The following is an 18,356-nucleotide window of genomic DNA, read 5'->3' on the forward strand; positions in this document are numbered from 1 at the left end:
AAAAATCGAAAAATAGAGATTATTTCCCATATCTTCTCCTTCTTTCTTCATAGTGTTATAGATGCACTTTCGCAGTTATTAATTGAGAGCTTTGGATGTCTGTGTCATTTTTGCATTAGTGTCATGTGCATCCCTACAAACAACCATAACAATAACCCAATCGTAAACAAACAAAGTTATCCACTCCAAACTGGGCATAGTCCACAGTTCAAATTACACATAATGCAATTGCAACCATATGCGGTGATTGCGCCACAGCGTTAAAGTTATTTCATTTCCACTTTCCTCTCCCCGCTTGGAACCTAGACCGATGTGCAAACGAAAAGTTTCACGTTGCGCAGTCGGGTAGGACCACGAAGTCACCAAAACTGCAGACCGTGCGAAGATGCATATTGTGGGTATCAACACTACAGTCATCTCATTATTACACATAGATTAACTAGGATAAGCAAGAGCATGTAAATGCTTTATAAACCAAATAATTCTGAATACACAAACCGATTTATCGATCAGCAGTCAAACTCTCTTTACTGCGGTCCTTACTTGTAGATACTTTTATAAGTCTACCATAGTTTGGATACCGCATGTTCAAAGAAAGCCCTTCTCCAATTGAAGTCTGCTCGATTGAACCATGTATGCTCAAACCTGCTACATTAGTATAATTGTACGGCAAGTTCAATCATAGTCTCGGAAAGTTGAGAAATTTTCTAACCCGAAAGAATCCTAGACCGGACCGCGAATCGAGCCCACCATCTCTAGCATGGTTTTGATTTGTAGCTGCGCCTTTACCGATTCTCAGTCGAGGCCCCATGATATCCCATATAATCTACATAATTTACAAAACGAATATGTAATGCTTTTTTCTACCACTTCCCACACATTATAAACATCTGTTCACAAGTCCATTCAAATGGAAAGCAAAACAGTTTTTGTATTCCCCTTCAAAATGAAACGTGTTGTGCTCAAGTCGGTTCAACATTGGATGAGTAAATTTTTGGCCAGCTGACTCGAGAAGGGTTATTTTGAGTATTATTGATCTCAGTCATTAGCCTAAAACCACGAAATTATCATCCATTCTGCATAAAGCAATAATGTTCCATCGATCTGAGCGTGAAAAGCAACAAAACACGTTCCACAACGAGAATTAAAATAATAATTTTTCATCCCCCTCAAGATGAAAATGAACAGCACAGGTGATAATGAACATCCATCCACGAATGAACAAAAACAAAGGTTGACTTTGAAACTCAGCGGTTGCCTTGATCAAACGAATTTTATCATGTCAACATTCAAATTCATACAGGTAGTTTGTTTTGTCTTTTAATGTTGCCTATAATATCAGCTTATTTGAGTGTGGCAGAAATGATTTTTGTCAGCACTGATAGGGAGGGCTCATGCTCACCGTAAAACCTCCAGTATTTCAAACACTGAAAGAACAATGAACTTGATGCTTTAAAGCCATAGCTTCTAATCCATAAACCTTATCATCATCACCGTTAAACTGAAAAGAATCCCAAAATGGGACCCATTTCAAAGATGATAGCTATGCAAACAATACCGTTTCCCATTACTCGATGTGTTCATCATTATCCCTGGTTCTTAATGGGGTTAACGCTTCATATCTTCCATTTTCGCCTCCCAGAGCTCAACAGATCCTGGCAATTCAATGTCCACTTTTAACAACAGTATTTTCCCAGGCACGTAATTCCCACCTCCATTGTCATTGTCACTGCCACTGTGGCTCTGCATCGCTCCAGGAAAGCCTAAATGTGGGAAGGTCCTGTTCAGTTATTACACAGCCCATTTGCCTGGCTCTAACTTCTTCCGATGACAGCAGGAAAAGGGAGCAAACTCGCACACACACACATACAAACCTACTTTGGAGCCACTTCCACTCGGTTGCTGTCGTGTTGGATTATGAATGAGTGGTGGAAATCGACTCGTTTCAAACCCAAGCTCAGCTGTGGGTATCAGTTTGGACCTGCTAAAGACTGTATGCCAATGCCAAGAAACGAAAGCCAAGCTGTTTGTCATACACGAGAGAAAGAGGAAGCGGAGGTGCTTCAGTTCACATGCGGAACTAGTTCTCCCGCATCATCTGTGGGCGCTGCAAGCATGCGATAATAATGCGATAGCTTTCCGTTATTACATTACTGGAATGCTCGGGATGGTCCGGCTGTAGCCATTTCACCCTTTGTTCGTTTCTGTACGATCCGAAGTAAACGGTATAGATGGAGAGAAAATAGTCCTTCTGTATCCAGATACTAGGTATTTAGAAAGATAACCGTACTCTCACGGCAGTCATCTAATAGGATACGGTTCCCAAGTGCTCGTTCGGTCGGATTTCTTTATGAATGCCTTGTCGATAGTAAGGATTCAATGTTTCCTCATCGAAATTCCAAAATGCCACTCCAGTGCGGTGACACGTTCCTGCATTTTTACATTTTTAATCACTTCGGAGAATTGCTGCCGGAAGACCGCATTTACTAAATTTCGACCCCGGTGACGGACGAAGCAGCTACCAAACAGCATCCCTGTTCACATGCCAAGTGACACTGCGGTCAAAGAGAGAGTGTACATTTTTTCGTTCAGTTTGCTTGGCTCAAAACCATTCCCTAAACTGAAATGTACCAAAAGCCGGATTTCGTTGGCATCCGCTTTGGACGCGACGGGGAATAGGGACTTAACAAACTCACATGGTAAACCTCCTCAGGCGAGGTGAGAGACGCGGGTAGAACAACATTTAAACCCATTCCATGCCACTGGCGGTGTGTGGAACATTGTGCTAGACTGAAAATACCATGAGGAGGAAAGTCCCTACCACATCAACGAAGGAAGAGAGAAAAAAAAAGTTAATTAAATTTTGCCCTCCCCGAAAACTGACTATTGGTACCGAGCCAAAAGTGCTAATCCGGATAATTGAAATTAAAAATTAACAGAAAAGTCTCTTTAGCTGCATGGATTTTTTCCCCCATCCTCCCTGCAGCCTGCAGCCAAAAAGGTACAATGGCCTCCGAAGTGCATCGATGTGAACCCGCACACATGTTCTTGGGGAAAAGTTCAACCGGAGTGCCAATCACATTACGAGCCAGCTGAAGTCTGGTGACTTTTGGCGCACTCTTCCCGAAAAGTTCCCAGACGTCGAAAAGTCGATGAACTGTCTGCCGAGAGAGAGAGAGAGAGAGAGGATGTCTGATGCCGCAGCGTTTAATTAAAATGATGAAAAAATTACTTCTGCATTAGAATTCTCCCGAAGCCATCTGCAGCTGCATTATGGATGACGTGCTAAGTTTAATGCATGCCTCTGTCCATGTGTGAATTGCAGCGTGATTTTTCAACAAACTGGACATTCCATTTTTCCTTTAGATTTGAATTTCGATAGTTTTTAATATTAATCATCGTAATATACGGGTAAACGTATGTCTTTGTTTTCAATAAGCTTTTATGCGATACGATCGACCTTTGATTATTTACGCACACAAAATATTTATATGTGAATAAAATCGATAAGCCAGATCTGTAAATGTAATAATATAATAACTTTATGGGGTGGCTTTCTCAGTCTTTTAATAGAAACGATTTTTTTTAACGGTCCCGATGTTTCGACTGTTTGGTTTCAGCGTTTCTCAAGGGTCGATAAAATCAATGTATTTCACATATTGCAATGTATTACAAAAATGTTTAACTTACTACCCGAGCAGAGAATGAAAACAAAATGAAAACTAAGTTTGATATTTTGATATTAGCGTTCGTGATAACATATTTGGTCGTGTTAACAGTAATCATAACAAAAACGAGATCCAAATGGTAGGGTAACCAACTGATTTTGGACCCCTAGAGGAAGTGAGATCACGTTTATGTCAAAATAATATTATTTGTGTATTATTATTATGCAATTTACATGCGGTTGTGTTCGAAAGCTACTCATCTTGGATGTAAAATGTCAATAGATGTTTTATTTATTGATATATACTCGAAAAATAATTCTTTTCACATCATGATATTCACATATTTTGGACCCTTCCACTTGATTTTGGACAGTGTCCATAATATATTTTGGACACACTGAATGGGAACGAATATATTTTGGACATGCTGAAGTTCTTTCAACCTATGAGCCTAAAATTAATTACGACGGTCACTTCTTCCTATCTCGCATTTGTTAGGTCCATCTAGGTGGAAAAATTTTCAAAGAAGGTGCCGTAAAACGGGGTGAAATTGATCAGTGGGGTGAATTTGATCGCTGAGTATACCCAATATTGTACTTATGCATAATATTTTTACAATGTATACAAAGATACATTCGTACGCTTAGTAACGAAAAACATGTGTAACATACATGAAAAAATATCACGAGAAATTTCAGCGATCAATTTTGCCCCGCTGATCAATTACACCCCGTTTTACGGTATGCATAAAAGTTAACCCCCCGTTACTCACGCTGTTGTACTTTGTACAACACATATGAGTTTTCCATTGCCATTTTGTTGCTGCCAATCGATCTGAAACCAACTTGTATTCCTCAAAAAACTTGTTTTGAACTAAAAAAACTAAACTTTGATTACAATTAACCCCCAAAATGCGGATGATAGAGAAAATGTAAATGGAAACCGCGTAAACGGTGTCCATACTACGTGGGATTGACTTAATTGGTTACAACATGTAATATCTGGAGATCCTGACCAGATAGAAAGTTACTGTCTTGAGCAAAGTTGTTCAGGAGGTCAAAGCCTATTTCTTAGTGTACAATAGTTCAGAATTATCTCACTTCGTGGTGCTAAAGGGTGATACGGTCAAAATTTGGTCAAGGGAAAACGCGTGTAAATCGGTGAAATCGTTTATTTAAAAAATCAAATTAAATTTCTTTTTCAAGTTCAATTAGTATAAAATTCAGGAAAAATATTCAGTTAGGCTTCCGCTTTTCCAAATCCGAATTGCCGGGCCTTACGCTTGACCCCTGCCATCAGATTTTGTACAGCCACCTTGTCCACCTTCTTCGCCGCAGAAAGCCAGTTTGCCTTGAACTGCTGCTCGCCCTTAGCAGTTTTTTTGGTCTTCTTTAGGTTCCGCTTGACAATAGCCCAGTATTTCTCAATTGGGTGGAGCTCTGGCGTGTTGGGAGGGTTCTTGTCCTTGGGAACCACCTGCACGTTGTTGGCGGCGTACCACTCCATGGCCTTTTTACCGTAATGGCAAGATGCCAAATCCGGCCAAAACAGTACGGAACAACCGTGTTTCTTCAGGAAAGGCAGCAGACGTTTATTCAAACACTCTTTCACGTAAATTTCTTGGTTGACAGTCCCGGAAGCTATGAAAATGCTGCTTTTCAAGCCACAGGTACAGATGGCTTGCCAAACCAGATATTTCTTTGCGAACTTTGACAGTTTCATGTGCTTGAAAACATCTGCTACCTTTCCCCTTCCTTTTGCCGTATAAAACTCCTGTCCCGGAAGCTGCTTGTAGTCGGCTTTGACGTAGGTTTCGTCGTCCATTACCACGCAGTCAAACTTCGTCAGCATCGTCGTGTACAGCCTCCGGGATCGCGCTTTTGCCGTCGTATTTTGTTTATCATCGCGATTTGGAGTTACTACCTTCTTGTAAGTCGATAGTCCGGCTAGTTTTTTGGCTCGATGCACGGTTGTAGACGATACACCCAGCTTATTTGCGGCATCTCGGAGAGAGAGGTTAGGGTTTCGCTTGAAACTACCGGCAACTCTCTTTGTCGTCTCAGCGGCTTCCGGTTTTCGATTTCCCCCCGATCCAGACTTCCTGGCTGTCGACAAACGTTCCCCAAACACTTTAATTACATTTGTAACGGTTGATTTGGCAACTTTTAGCGATTTTGCCAACTTTGCGTGCGAGTAGCTCGGATTTTCGCGATGCGCGAGCAAAATTTTGATACGCTGCTCTTCTTGCTTGGACGGCATTTTGACAACTGAAGAGTGAATTCCAAAATCAAAATAGGAGCAACATTCTACACACACACACTTTCAAAATGAGGGGTGTTCAGGTTTTTTAAATGCAAAATTGAAAGAAATACGTCAAGTTGATATTGACCAAATTTTGACCGTATCACCCTTTAGTATACATGTGAAATTCTCGTGTATAAAATATCTCTAGATCCTGACCAGATAGAAAGTAAATGCCTAGAGCAAAGTTGTTCAGGAAGTCAAGCTCTTTTCGTTGGTGGAGTAGTTCAGAAATTTCACACTACAAGAACTCGAGCTATTGTATATGCGAGAATTACACGTATATACTAGACGTGTAATTCTCGCATATACAATAGCTCGAGTTCTTGACCAGCTAGAAAGTTACTGTATTGGGCAAACTTGTTCAGGGGGTCAAGACTTTTCGACTGCTAGACAGTAGTTCAGAATTTTCTCACGACGTGGCGTTTGTATACATATACACTTCTCGCATATGATATATCTCGAGATCCTGACCAAATAGAAAGTTACTGTCTTTGAAAAAGTTGTTCAGGAGGTCAAAGCCTATTGCTTGGTGTAGAATAGTTCAGAATTTTCTCACTATGTAGTTCTAGTATACACGTTAAATTCTTTCATATAAAATATCTAGAGAGCATGACAAGATAGAATGTTACTGTCTTGGGCAAAGTTGTTCAGGGGATCAAGGCCTTTTGGCTAGTGGACGGTAGTTCAGAATATTTCACTTCATGGTACTAGTATATACGTGCAATTCTCGCATATGATATATCTCAAGACCTGCTAAAAATGTACTGTAATCGGCAAAGTTGTCCAGGAGATCAAACCCTATCGTTGGTGGAAAGTACATAATTTTCTCACTAGGTGACGTTGAAAGACACGTGAAATCCTAGCATATAAAATATCTCTGAATGACCCGCATACTAGTGCCACGTAAAGGGAAAATTCTGAATTACTGTGCACCAACGAAAAGATCCTAACATCCTGAACAATTTTGCCGAAGACAGTAACTTTCTGTCTGGTCAGGATCTAGAGATATTTTATATGCGAGAATTCCTCATGTATACTAGCGTTGCAAAGTGAGAAAACTCTGAACTTAAGTCCACCAGCAAAAAGACCTTGACTTCCTGAACAACTTTGCCGAAGACAGTAACTTTTTATATGATCAGGATTTCGAGATATTTTCTATGAGAATTTCACGTATATACTAGCACCATATAGTGAAAAAAATCTGAACTATAGGCTTTGAACTCCTGAACAACTTTTTCGAAGACAGTAACTTTCTATCTGGTCAGGATTTCGAGATATATCACATGCGAGAACTTCACATGTATACTAGCGCTATATAGTGAGTAAATTTTGAACTACTGTCCACCAGCAAAAAGGTTATGATCTCTAGAACTACTTTGGCAAAGACAGTAACTTTCTATCTGGTCAGGATCTCGAGATGTTCCATGTTGTAACCAATTAAGTCAGAACCCTTGTAGTATGGTTTCCATTTACATTTTCTCTATTATCCGCATATTTTGAGGGTTAACTGTAATAAATATTTAGCTTGTTTAGTAACGGAGGAAATATAATATAACATAAGGAAACAACTGATCATACCATAAAAAAAAATCATTCAGAAGTAAATCTTAATACGGAGACGTGACTCTATGCGTGCAGTCCATATTATTTTTTGTATGGGCTGTTCATAAACTACGTAGACGGTTTTTGAGAGATTTCAACCCCCCCCCCCCCCTTCCGTAGAAGACAGTCTCAAACACAAAATTTAAAAAAAATTATGAACCGTAGACATCCGCCAAGCGCTCCCACCTCTCTAAAACGTTGGAGGCGAACCAGCCCAAGGCTGAAAGCCTCCCTAATAAAGATAAATCAATTAATTCTCTAAAGCGTCTACGTAGTTTATGAACAGCCCCTTAATTAAATGCGTTTGAGCGATAGGAAAACTTTTGTGGAAAACTAGAAACTAGGAAAACTAGGAAAACTCAGAGTGGACCACTCTACGTGTTTTGCCGTTTTTCCCATTTTGAATCGCCTGATAAACAAGAAATATATTTAAAAACAATGAATTCATATAATTTTGATTGATTTACTTACCAATTTAATCAGAAATCTGAGATAATAGCACGACCGACCAACCGGAATTTTTTTTTGTCGCTCTTTTGATGATTCTCATTTGATAAGTGTCCAAAATAAGTTGGTAACATTTTTTTACGATCTTTTTTGGACACTTTTTATTTAATACTTTTTAAGTAAAATTTTAAGGTGAAATCTTTATAAACACGTGAAATACATCTTCCAAAGTCAGATAAATTGATTTGATAAAAAAAATCATCGAATTGTATATTTTAGACCAAATTTAAAACAAGTACACTAACGCCGATTCCTCTTGACAAACTTCGAAACATGAAACTTTTTCGATAACATTTTCTAAAACTGCATAAATTGAACAATTGTAAGCAATTTGAGGTGAAATAATGGTCTTGAGACATAGCAAGTAATTGAAAGAATGTAATTACAACATCAACCCAGATGAATTTGAAGAAACTAGACAGTAAGCGAGGAAAATATATGAAAAGGGTCCAAAATATGTAGGGGTCCAATTCAAGTTGGTTACCCTATATGAAGGATATTAAAAAGAAAACAAATAATGTTTTCTTGATAACAACTCCATGTATACGTTTTGATATTAGTAATTTTCTTAATAATAAACAAAATGAGTAATCAATATGTTATCATAACTATGGTAGGAAAACAAAAAAAGTTTAAAACTAAATTAGTTATTATTTTGATACCATGATATCAAATGTAGTAATCAGAATGTTTTGAAATATATTGGCTGATATCAAGATTCAAAAAAAAAATGCCAATACAGTGCGAATGGTGCGATAAAAGTACAGAACTGGAAATAATCATCCAGTGGTACAAATTACAAGAAGATATATAATGAATCGCTTTTGTCATAATAGACAAATAACAAAAGTTAAAATATGACGAACAATTGAAGTTTATTAGATCCAATAGCATAGAAATAGGCGATGTGAAGTTTTTAAATTTAAAGTTTCGTTTGCATGACAAATTCTAGTGGAATTATATTCAATATAGGAATAGGACACACGAAGTATGTAAAAAATTAGTAAACGATGACTTTTATATTATTATGAACGACCAATTCCTTGGCATCGAATATATTTTAACAGACTGAATGACGATATTTATTTTATTGGGAGAGAACTGATAGTTAATGAGATTTATAACAACACGTTTAAATATGAGCTAAGAAACCGACTAAGCCAACGAAAGTTATTCAACTAATATTATATATTTGACAATGTATTACTATAAATATTACAAACGTCCTGTTCGACATCATTTTTATATCGATTTGTAAATTCAATTCGCAGGTTGATTCATATCAATAAATATTGTAAAACAACACTGTATAAATCCCAGTTGGCTTTGTGACGTTCATAAAGAAAACAGCAAGCATCCTGATTGACTCGTTAGAAGTAAAAATAAAAATAAATGTAGATTTCAGTGATAAATGTGGTAGCTTTTTATATAAAATATCAAATTTAGTTTTCAATTATATTTTTAGAAATATCAAAAAAATATCAAAATTTGAATTCAACCGAAATCAACAAATATATCATTTCAAAATATGTTATCAACATGATTTCAAAAACAAATTTATATATCATTTTGTCATCACCGTCATTATTTATTTATTTTGATAGTATTTTGATATTCGACTCTGCTCGGGTAATGTCTATCGTTTCCCGTTAAAAACTTTTACGCATCGTGAACAGCGTACATGTGGATTTTTCGTGACCGGTCTAATTTAATTAGTATAAATAAACGGTGTGTTAAAGTGCATTTTGGTTGGTTGATCATACTGTTACATACTGTTAACTTGTAGAATATTTCTTTATATATATACAGGGGTTACTCAAAATAACTATGATACGCAAATTTTTGGTCAACTTTGGAGTGTTGTAACTTCGTCAAATATGATCCTATTTTAAATCTTCCAACAGCATTTGACTGGAAAACTAATATTGTTCTACGGTGTAGCCACGAAAATAATCCTGGACACCGCATACCGGAGATAATCCGGGTTTCCGGAGGGCTTGTCTAACTTGCTAAATTTTTGGTGAAATTTTATACATGATGCTGGTTACATATATATATTTTTAGTAAATGCAACGAAAGAAAAACCATTTCTTAAGCGAATCATATGCCAAGAATTAAAATCGGTTTATAATCAACCGAGATATGGCCATTTCCCTGGAATCGGTTCTGGTGGAGGGTTCTGAATGCAGGCAGATCATTTAATCACTCAAAACATGCCGTGCGACAGCTTATTCTTCATGGTTTTTCATGAATAGGCATTCATTAAACTTCAAATGGATCAGTGACCACATTGGCAGCTCTCGGAATCACGGGATACCCCCGGAGGGAACCTGTAGTAGGGGGCAATTGCTATTTTACTCAAAAACATGCCGTGCGACAGCTCTTTCTTCATGGATTTTCATGAATATGCTTTCTATAGAATTGAAGTGGATCATTGACCACATTGACCTTTCCAGAGTCACTAGAATGCCCTGCAATTGTCCTCTGCTCCAGGTTCCCCCGGGGGTATCCAGTTGTTCCGAGAGCGGCCAATGTGGTAAATGATTCACTTTAAGTCTAAAGAAAGAAATTCATGAAAATCCATGAAGAAAGAGCTGTCGCACGGCATGTTTTTGAGTCAAAACGCAATTGCCCCCTACTACAGGTTCCCCCGGGGGTATCCCGTGATTCCGAGAGCTGCCAATGTGGTCACTGATCCATTTGAAGTTTAATGAATGCCTATTCATGAAAAACCATGAAGAATGAGCGGTCGCACGGCATGTTTTGGTGTAAAAATGTAATTGTCCCGAGAGCGGCCAATGTGGTCACTAATCCATTTGAAGTCTATCAAAAGCCTATTCATGAAAAAGCTTGCAGAAAAAGCTGTCGCACGGCATGTATTGGTGTAAAAACGCAATTGACCCCTGCTACAGGGTCCCTCGGGGGTATCCCATGATTCCAAGAGCGGCCAATGTGGTCAATGATTCATTTGAAGTTAATGGAAAGCCTATTCTTGAAAAACTATGAAGAATGAGCTGTCGCACGGTATGTTTTGGTGTAAAACTGCAATTGTCCCCTGATCCAGGTTCCCCCCCGGGGCATACTGGATGTTCCGAGAGTGACAAATGTGGTCAATGATGCATTTAAAGTTTATCGAAAGTCTATTGACGAGAAACCATGAAGAAAGAGCTGTCGCACGGCATGTTTTGAGTGATTAAATGATCTGCTCGCATTCAGAACCCTTCACCAGAACCGATTCCAGGGAAATGGTCATATCTCGGTTGATTATAGGCCGATTTTAGTTCTTGGCATATGATTCGCTTTAGAAATGGTTCTTCTTTCGTTGTATTTCCTAAAAGTATATATATTTAACCAGCATCATATATACAATTTCGCCAAAACTTTAGCAAGTTAGACAAGCCCTCCGGAAACCCGGAATATCTCCGGTATGCGGTGACCAGGATTTTTTTAGTGACTTCACCGTAGAACAATATTAGTTTTCTAGTCAAATGATTTTGGAAGTTTTAAAATCGGATCATATTTGACGAAGTTACAACACTCCAAAGTTGACCAAAAATTTGCCTATCCTAGTTATTTTGAGGAACCCCTGTATATTAAAGTGATCTTTTTCACAGCACTGCAACGTTTGTTTTAAATAAGATGGTGTGAGCATCCACAAAAGGGGAGGTGACCGTTATTATTTATTTACGGTGAGTCATGGTCATCATTGTGAGCCAAATGATTTTGGAGTGTTTGATCAAAATTTACATTTTAAACAGCAGTAGTTCTAGGTTAGTATTGGGTACCAATTACTCGTGGCGGGCTCGAGGTTAATGGTTAACAATTTCGATTGGAAGAATCTAGGTAGGAAACTGGCTTCTGAAGCCTCCTTGAGATACTACTCTCGAACGGTTGACCAAATCCTGGCTGGGCAGGGGCAAGTAGTATAGAAACAGAAGGATAATAAGACTGGGACACAATGTCTGGAAATTGTTTGGAAAGGAGGGTATGGTCACATCAAACTCCAATATCAGACAAACAAAGGAATTCGTAGATCGCCTGCAGTACCTCACACACTCATCACGATACGGTTGCTTTCCAAAGTCGACGACGCATCGACCGAAAGAACTGCTGATGAAGAACAATGAGGAGGACCACACAATCAGTGATGCCAGATATACAGATTTATCTGTAACCATACAGATTTTTTTCAATATTTTGATACAGATATCTGTATATACAAATTACAGATTTTTGAAAAATACACAGATTTTTTTTAAATTAGAAGAATATATTTTATATTATTTTTTTATATTTATAAATTCTAATATATAATCGTTTCTTACTTTTGAGCAGCTTGAATTCAAAGTGAGAGCATCAAACCCAAAACGTATTTTACACTAAATAAAATATGATGGGATCATCTTCGAATGGGCTTGGAATCTTTTGAATGGACTTCTGATGTTCAGATGTTCTGATTTCTCGTTGAAAGGGATATTAATTTCCCTTTCTTTATGTTTAATTTACATGGTGACAGATACAATATTTAATTAACTATATGTGTATGTCAAATTGGTAAACAAGTCATTTTAGTAAACCAGGGAATTTTCCGATGGAAACAAATTTGTTTCTCACTAAAGGGTGTCCACGATGAAATTGCCACACTATGGAATTGCTCTAACTTTTTAACCGTTGGGTAGAATTTAATGAAAATTTGGGTGGATTTAGTTCATAGTGCATTATTTACATCCTGCAAGTTTTAAAGTCCTGTGATCAAAACTCGCGGAAATGGAGTCGAAAGAACAGCTCGTGCGTGATAAAATCTTGCGCATTCATCACGAGAACAAGGATCTCTTGCATCGTTCCATCGCTAAAACGTTGGGAATCGCGAATTCCATGGTGTCGCGAGTGATTAAGCGGTTCGAGGAACGGTTGACCACCGATCGGAAGCCCAGAAGTGAAGGAAAAAGTATTTCGTACAACACCAAAAATCACAACCGCGTAGTTGGGGCCTTCAACCGAAATCCGAACGCCTCCGTTAGGGATGTGGCTAAGAAGCTGCACCTAAGCCGAAGTTTTGTCCAGAAGGCCAAAACTAAGGCTGGGCTTCGAACGTTCAAGGTACAAAAGGCCCTTAATCGCGACGAGAAGCAGAACAAGTCCGCCAAAACCCGTGCCAGGAAGTTGTACCTCAACATGCTGACGAAAGTTGAATGCTGCATCATGGACGACGAAACATATGTGAAGGCCGACTTCAAACAGATCCCCGGCAACCTGTTTTTAACGGCCAAGGATAAGTTCAGCGTTCCGGAGCATGTTCTCACTCAGAAGATGTCCAAATTTGCGAAGAAATTCCTGGTTTGGCAAGCCATCTGCACGTGCGGGAAGCGGAGTGCACCTTTCGTGACCCAGGACACGATGAACGGACAGGTGTACATAAAAGAGTGCCTCCAGAAGCAGCTGCTTCCTCTCCTGAAGGTCCACAACGTCCCAACAATCTTCTGGCCGGATTTGGCCTCATGCCACTACTCCAAGGACGTGCTGAAGTGGTATGCGGACAATAAGGTCAATTTCGTGCCGAAAATGTTCAACCCTCCCAACACTCCGGAGCTCCGCCCCATCGAGAAGTACTGGGCGATTATGAAGCAGCACCTTCTTAAACGACTCACGGTAGTGAATACAGTCGAGGAACTGAAGAAAGTATGGGTTTACATGCAAAAAACGGTTGATTCACAGGTTGTGCAGAATCTTATGGCCGGGGTTAAGGCCAAGGTGCGGGCATTTGCGTATGGACTGTAAATAAAATACGAGTAAAATGGTAAAATGAAGTTTAATAGTTATTTCTCAATCCCTGAAAATTTGATGGCAATCGGATGAAAACTCGAATTTTGCGAATCAATTTTGTGTGTGGCAATTTCATCGTGGACACCCTTTACTACTGGAACTTAATGTTTTGTATTTTCTGAATTTTAGAAAAGATACAAATCACTTAAAAATCCAGATTATAGGATTTCATGATTTTAAAAACGAAGGGTGATCAACTTCAAAAATCAGCTGAATTCTAAATATACACTTCGAAAAATACTCAAAAAAATCCATAAAAATACGTAAATGTGTACACGTTATAACTTAAATACCATAAATAAAATACACCAAAATGCATCGAAAATACGTTGTATACGAAAATACATTAAATAATGAATTTAACTCACTTTAAAACAAAAAAAAAACAACACTTAAAAATACATAAATACAGAAAATACAAAGTACACCTTTTCAATTCGGATAGATGAATCGAAGATACTCAAATTAACAGCCCCTCGAAAAACAAGAATGCAATTCTTTAGAAAGGAAACTTTAGTTATTTTTCAAGATTCTGAGCATTGAACAAACTCCTTCTGAACTATGAATGAACTCAATGAAGGTTTAGGTAAATCCACACTGAGATATTAATAAATAGATTTCAGTACCCGTTTGATTTTGGCACGGTTCGATTTTAGCATCATGCCAAAATCAACGGATTTTGAAAATAACGTACTTTTGTTCCATGTGATTACAATTTTTAATAAAAGAATAATTATTAATAACGTCTTTGTAATAAAGATGACTCACGGTGGTTCATAATCAGCGAAATTATAAATTAAATTTAAAAATAAAACCGTTCGATTTTGGCAACACCAAATTTTCGGGCTTGTTGCTAAAGTACAGATTTTTGTCAGCCAGATACAGATTAAAAAGATTTTTTTCGATGAAGATACAGATTGAAAATCAATAAAATATGGCATCACTGCACACAATGGTTGCTGCCGAGTAAACAGACGATCACGTGACACACATCAAAGTGGTCTACTTCTGTCGAAAGCCGAGTGAACACTGCGGATAGGGCTAATTGTCTTTATTTAGTTGGAGCTGCTTAAAGTCAAATATCAGACTTAAAATGATAAATTTATACGATAGATGAGGAGATGAAAGTAAAGAGTAGATCCGTTAAAGTACAGCAATGTAAAAAGAGAGTAGAAAGCGAGCAAAGATCAATTTTGAAGAAGGCACGAATCGGGTTGATCATCCCCTTTACCAAACTCCTCTGTTGGAAATCATGGAAGAGGCTATCGTTGACAAGGAGACTGCAATCACCCACAGACTTCTTATTCAATTACACGAGACTGCCAGGAATATTATTTCGGAAAAGGACATTCACTTAGTAAAACTGAAAAAGAGGTAATTCTAATTCTCACAGAACTAAAACCAAAGCCGGTATTCTATACAAAAGTGGACAAGTAGTTATTTTGGACAACGAGGACTATGACAATTGGATGACGGAAACAAAAATACTAATGGCCCATACAGACAGTTTGAAACTGTTCTTTTTACTCCACTAGGGTCAGAGGGACTCCTGACTATGCCCCTGGCTGCTGGTCAAGCCTACGGCAGCCGTTCTGGGTGGGCCTTACAATGGCCTGGAGAACTGATAGTGTCACTTTTATGATTATTCACCTAGAAAAATTTCAACGTTTTTAGCACCTTTTGTGCTAATCTTTGATTACTAGGTTATGTTCTATTTTATTATAGCAAAGTGGACAAACTAAAAAAGTGGAAAACAAGCAGAGAACATAGATAGAACTTTCAAGCAAATAAATAATTTTACGAATAGCTGAATTAAGTTAGACCTTACTTTGTATTTATTTTGAGGGAGTTTCAATTAGAGTGAATAGAGTGGTGAGAAAAGGCAAAAAGGGTTCATTCAGTGCTTGCGCATTTATTACTCCATCCACTAGTTACTGGGGTTATGAATCAAACTCTAGCATGGCCTATAATAAATCTAAAAAATCAAAATGAAGCATTTAGAGTACATGTAACAAACGTACGCCAGTATTTTGGTGCAACTATTTTCAACAATGATTTGAGGTTTATATGCTAACGTGAGCATGATAAATATTTTTAGTGATCAAATAAAATAGGCTTTTCCTCAGATGAAAACAAGCATTCAGAAAAAAAAGTTAAATGACGAAACACTACAATACAGAAAGGGTAGGAATGATTAACAGCCTAGCAAAAACCAACGCTATTTTTTTTTCAGAATAGAAAAAAAAAACTTATTAAATTTTGAAACAGCAAAATACATCGATACCTATTCTCAATTTTCCCATTCAACTGCTGAAGCCGAAAATCCCTACAAAACCAACTTGCTTTACTTCTTCACCATTCCACCATTCATCTGGCCCTGAGACATCAAAGTCTACATCACAGACAGACAACCCAGCCCCCAACCCGAACCTATATCGGTCGCTAAAGGTAGCTTCTATCCGGCACCGGACACGGCAGGAAAATCAATTATTTGAAAAATATCAAACCTTTTCACCAGCATCCAGCATCCAGCATCAGCAGCACCACACCGCATCGATGACGTCGTTGACTGGCAGAGCCAAAACCTTATTTATTTCTCTGCAATCCGAAGGAAGAAGGCGCACAAAGTAAGATCCGTGTTCCGTTCCGGTGCGTGCTTTGTAGTGTAGTCAGAAACTTTCTCACCCCGTTTTTTCCCTCAGAGCAACCGGACCGGCTTTCTTCTGTGGGAAGCCCTCTGGGCATCTAGCAACTTTCTTCTTCAACAAACACCAGCAACAATTCACACTGCGAGAAAAAAAAAAACGATCGATAACATCACGCTATTATCGTCTTCATCACCATCACCATCATCATCATCATCATTAGGATTTCCTTCTTAGTAAACTTGATTTCCAGCTTTCAGCCTCTTGTAGCCCAGAGGGGGCATCGATATCACTTTCTTCGTAATCAACAACTCAATTTATCATTTCTCTCTCTGCTCGCGTCAAGATGTGTATGCAAGCTTCGGAACGTTGAAAGTTAAGCTCTATTTCCTGTGAAATGCTCCTAATGGGACATGGTTCACCGTCTTCTGACCTTCCACAGCCTCACTTTATATATTCATTCGTAGCATTCCGAACACTGATGAAGACAGAGCACAGGTCACACTTTTAATTCCGTGCCAAAACTTTGTAAAATTTTATCTCACTCCGGAGGCCAATATCGCAAAAGGCTCTCTGTCAAGGGGGGGTGGGAGCGATGTTTTTACTATCCACGTCGACCCAAATCACATATTCTCACGGTATTACCTCGGTTTGAAGTCGTAGATTTTGGAACGAACCACCGGTCTTGTTTTTTTTTTGCTTCGCATTCCCAGAGGGAGAATACCGAATCCTGATGAAAGCGAACCGAGGAAACGGTTTTCAATTTCGTTCTAACAACCCCCTCTGGCACGCTCGGCAGGGTAGGAGACGGCAAACTCCAAGTACACTTTGGCCTGTTTATGCTGATGATATTACCATTTTTATTTCATTTCACTTATTCATTCCAACAGCATGTAAATTATCTCGGAAAACTTCAACCGTTGATAGCGACCGAAAGGTTTCTTCTGTTTTTCATCCATAGCACAGTCCCGAGAATGCCTGGAAATCTACACCTCTCGAATTCCCTCACATTATCCACTTTTTCACCACTCAGATTTGCTAAAATAATACACCTCGATGAAACTTTGAATAAACACGTACCTCACGATAGAAAGCGCTCCCTTTTCACCCGCAACTCGCTTCGCACCGGAAGTCAATGAAATATCCCTTATTCATTAAATTCATACGCCCAGCCACTTCACCTTGAACACCACAAAGCATCACAACTGCTCCGTACGGTACATCGTCAAAAAGCATATCGCTAGCGAGAACACGATTAGGGCACCCTCCTGTTTGCCACCCACGGCAATCGACCCCACCATAAGAGCAGTTACTACATTCGTACACCTGGAGCCGAGTTTTGTTCCCCGGCAAAATCACACAAATGAATATTTTTTGTCACCACATTCATTCGCACACCCCTGCCTAGGTTAATCTATTCACACGCGTGATAAACTCGCGTTTATCCGGTTGGGAAATTCACCCTCTTCTACTGATTCGAGCAGCGCCGAAAATTTTTCGAAATCGTACGGCGGGCGACACTCGCGCGAAGCAATTCCGTGACACGACGCGACCGAAGTTAAAGTTGTACTAAATCCTTGAGCCCCGAGACTTGGAGCGGCAGCACGCACGGCCAAGGATTGCAGGAAATTTACGTCCCCCACTTGTGCCCCACCGTCTGACAATTTCACGTCACGATGGGACCTCAAAGGAAAATCAACAACACTGAGATTAGGAGCATAGAGTGCTCGCGTTTTCTCCAGCTCGGATGGGAGTAATTGAGAGACATGTTGGAGCATTGGGAAAATGAGCTTCTCATTCTCCGTGT

The 18,356-nt window shown here is 38.9% G+C and overlaps 1 protein-coding gene across 1 annotated transcript in view; it reads right to left on the reverse strand.

Annotated features, from left to right (window-relative positions):
• The window catches only part of LOC135706300 (neuroligin-1-like), a 762,843-nt gene extending 744,752 nt beyond the window's left edge, over positions 1 to 18,091 (reverse strand). Inside the window, exon 1 of the mRNA XM_065227888.1 lies at positions 16,412 to 18,091. The gene's annotated coding sequence lies outside the window, so the exon portion shown is untranslated. The remainder of the gene's footprint in view (positions 1 to 16,411) is intronic.
• Positions 18,092 to 18,356: the final 265 nt, after the last annotated feature.

The sequence above is a fragment of the Ochlerotatus camptorhynchus genome, unplaced genomic scaffold (genome assembly GCF_037179485.1).
Source record: "Ochlerotatus camptorhynchus isolate MF236.1 unplaced genomic scaffold, CSIRO-AGI_Acam_v1.1 ptg000277l, whole genome shotgun sequence".
Taxonomy (NCBI): domain Eukaryota; kingdom Metazoa; phylum Arthropoda; class Insecta; order Diptera; family Culicidae; genus Ochlerotatus; species Ochlerotatus camptorhynchus.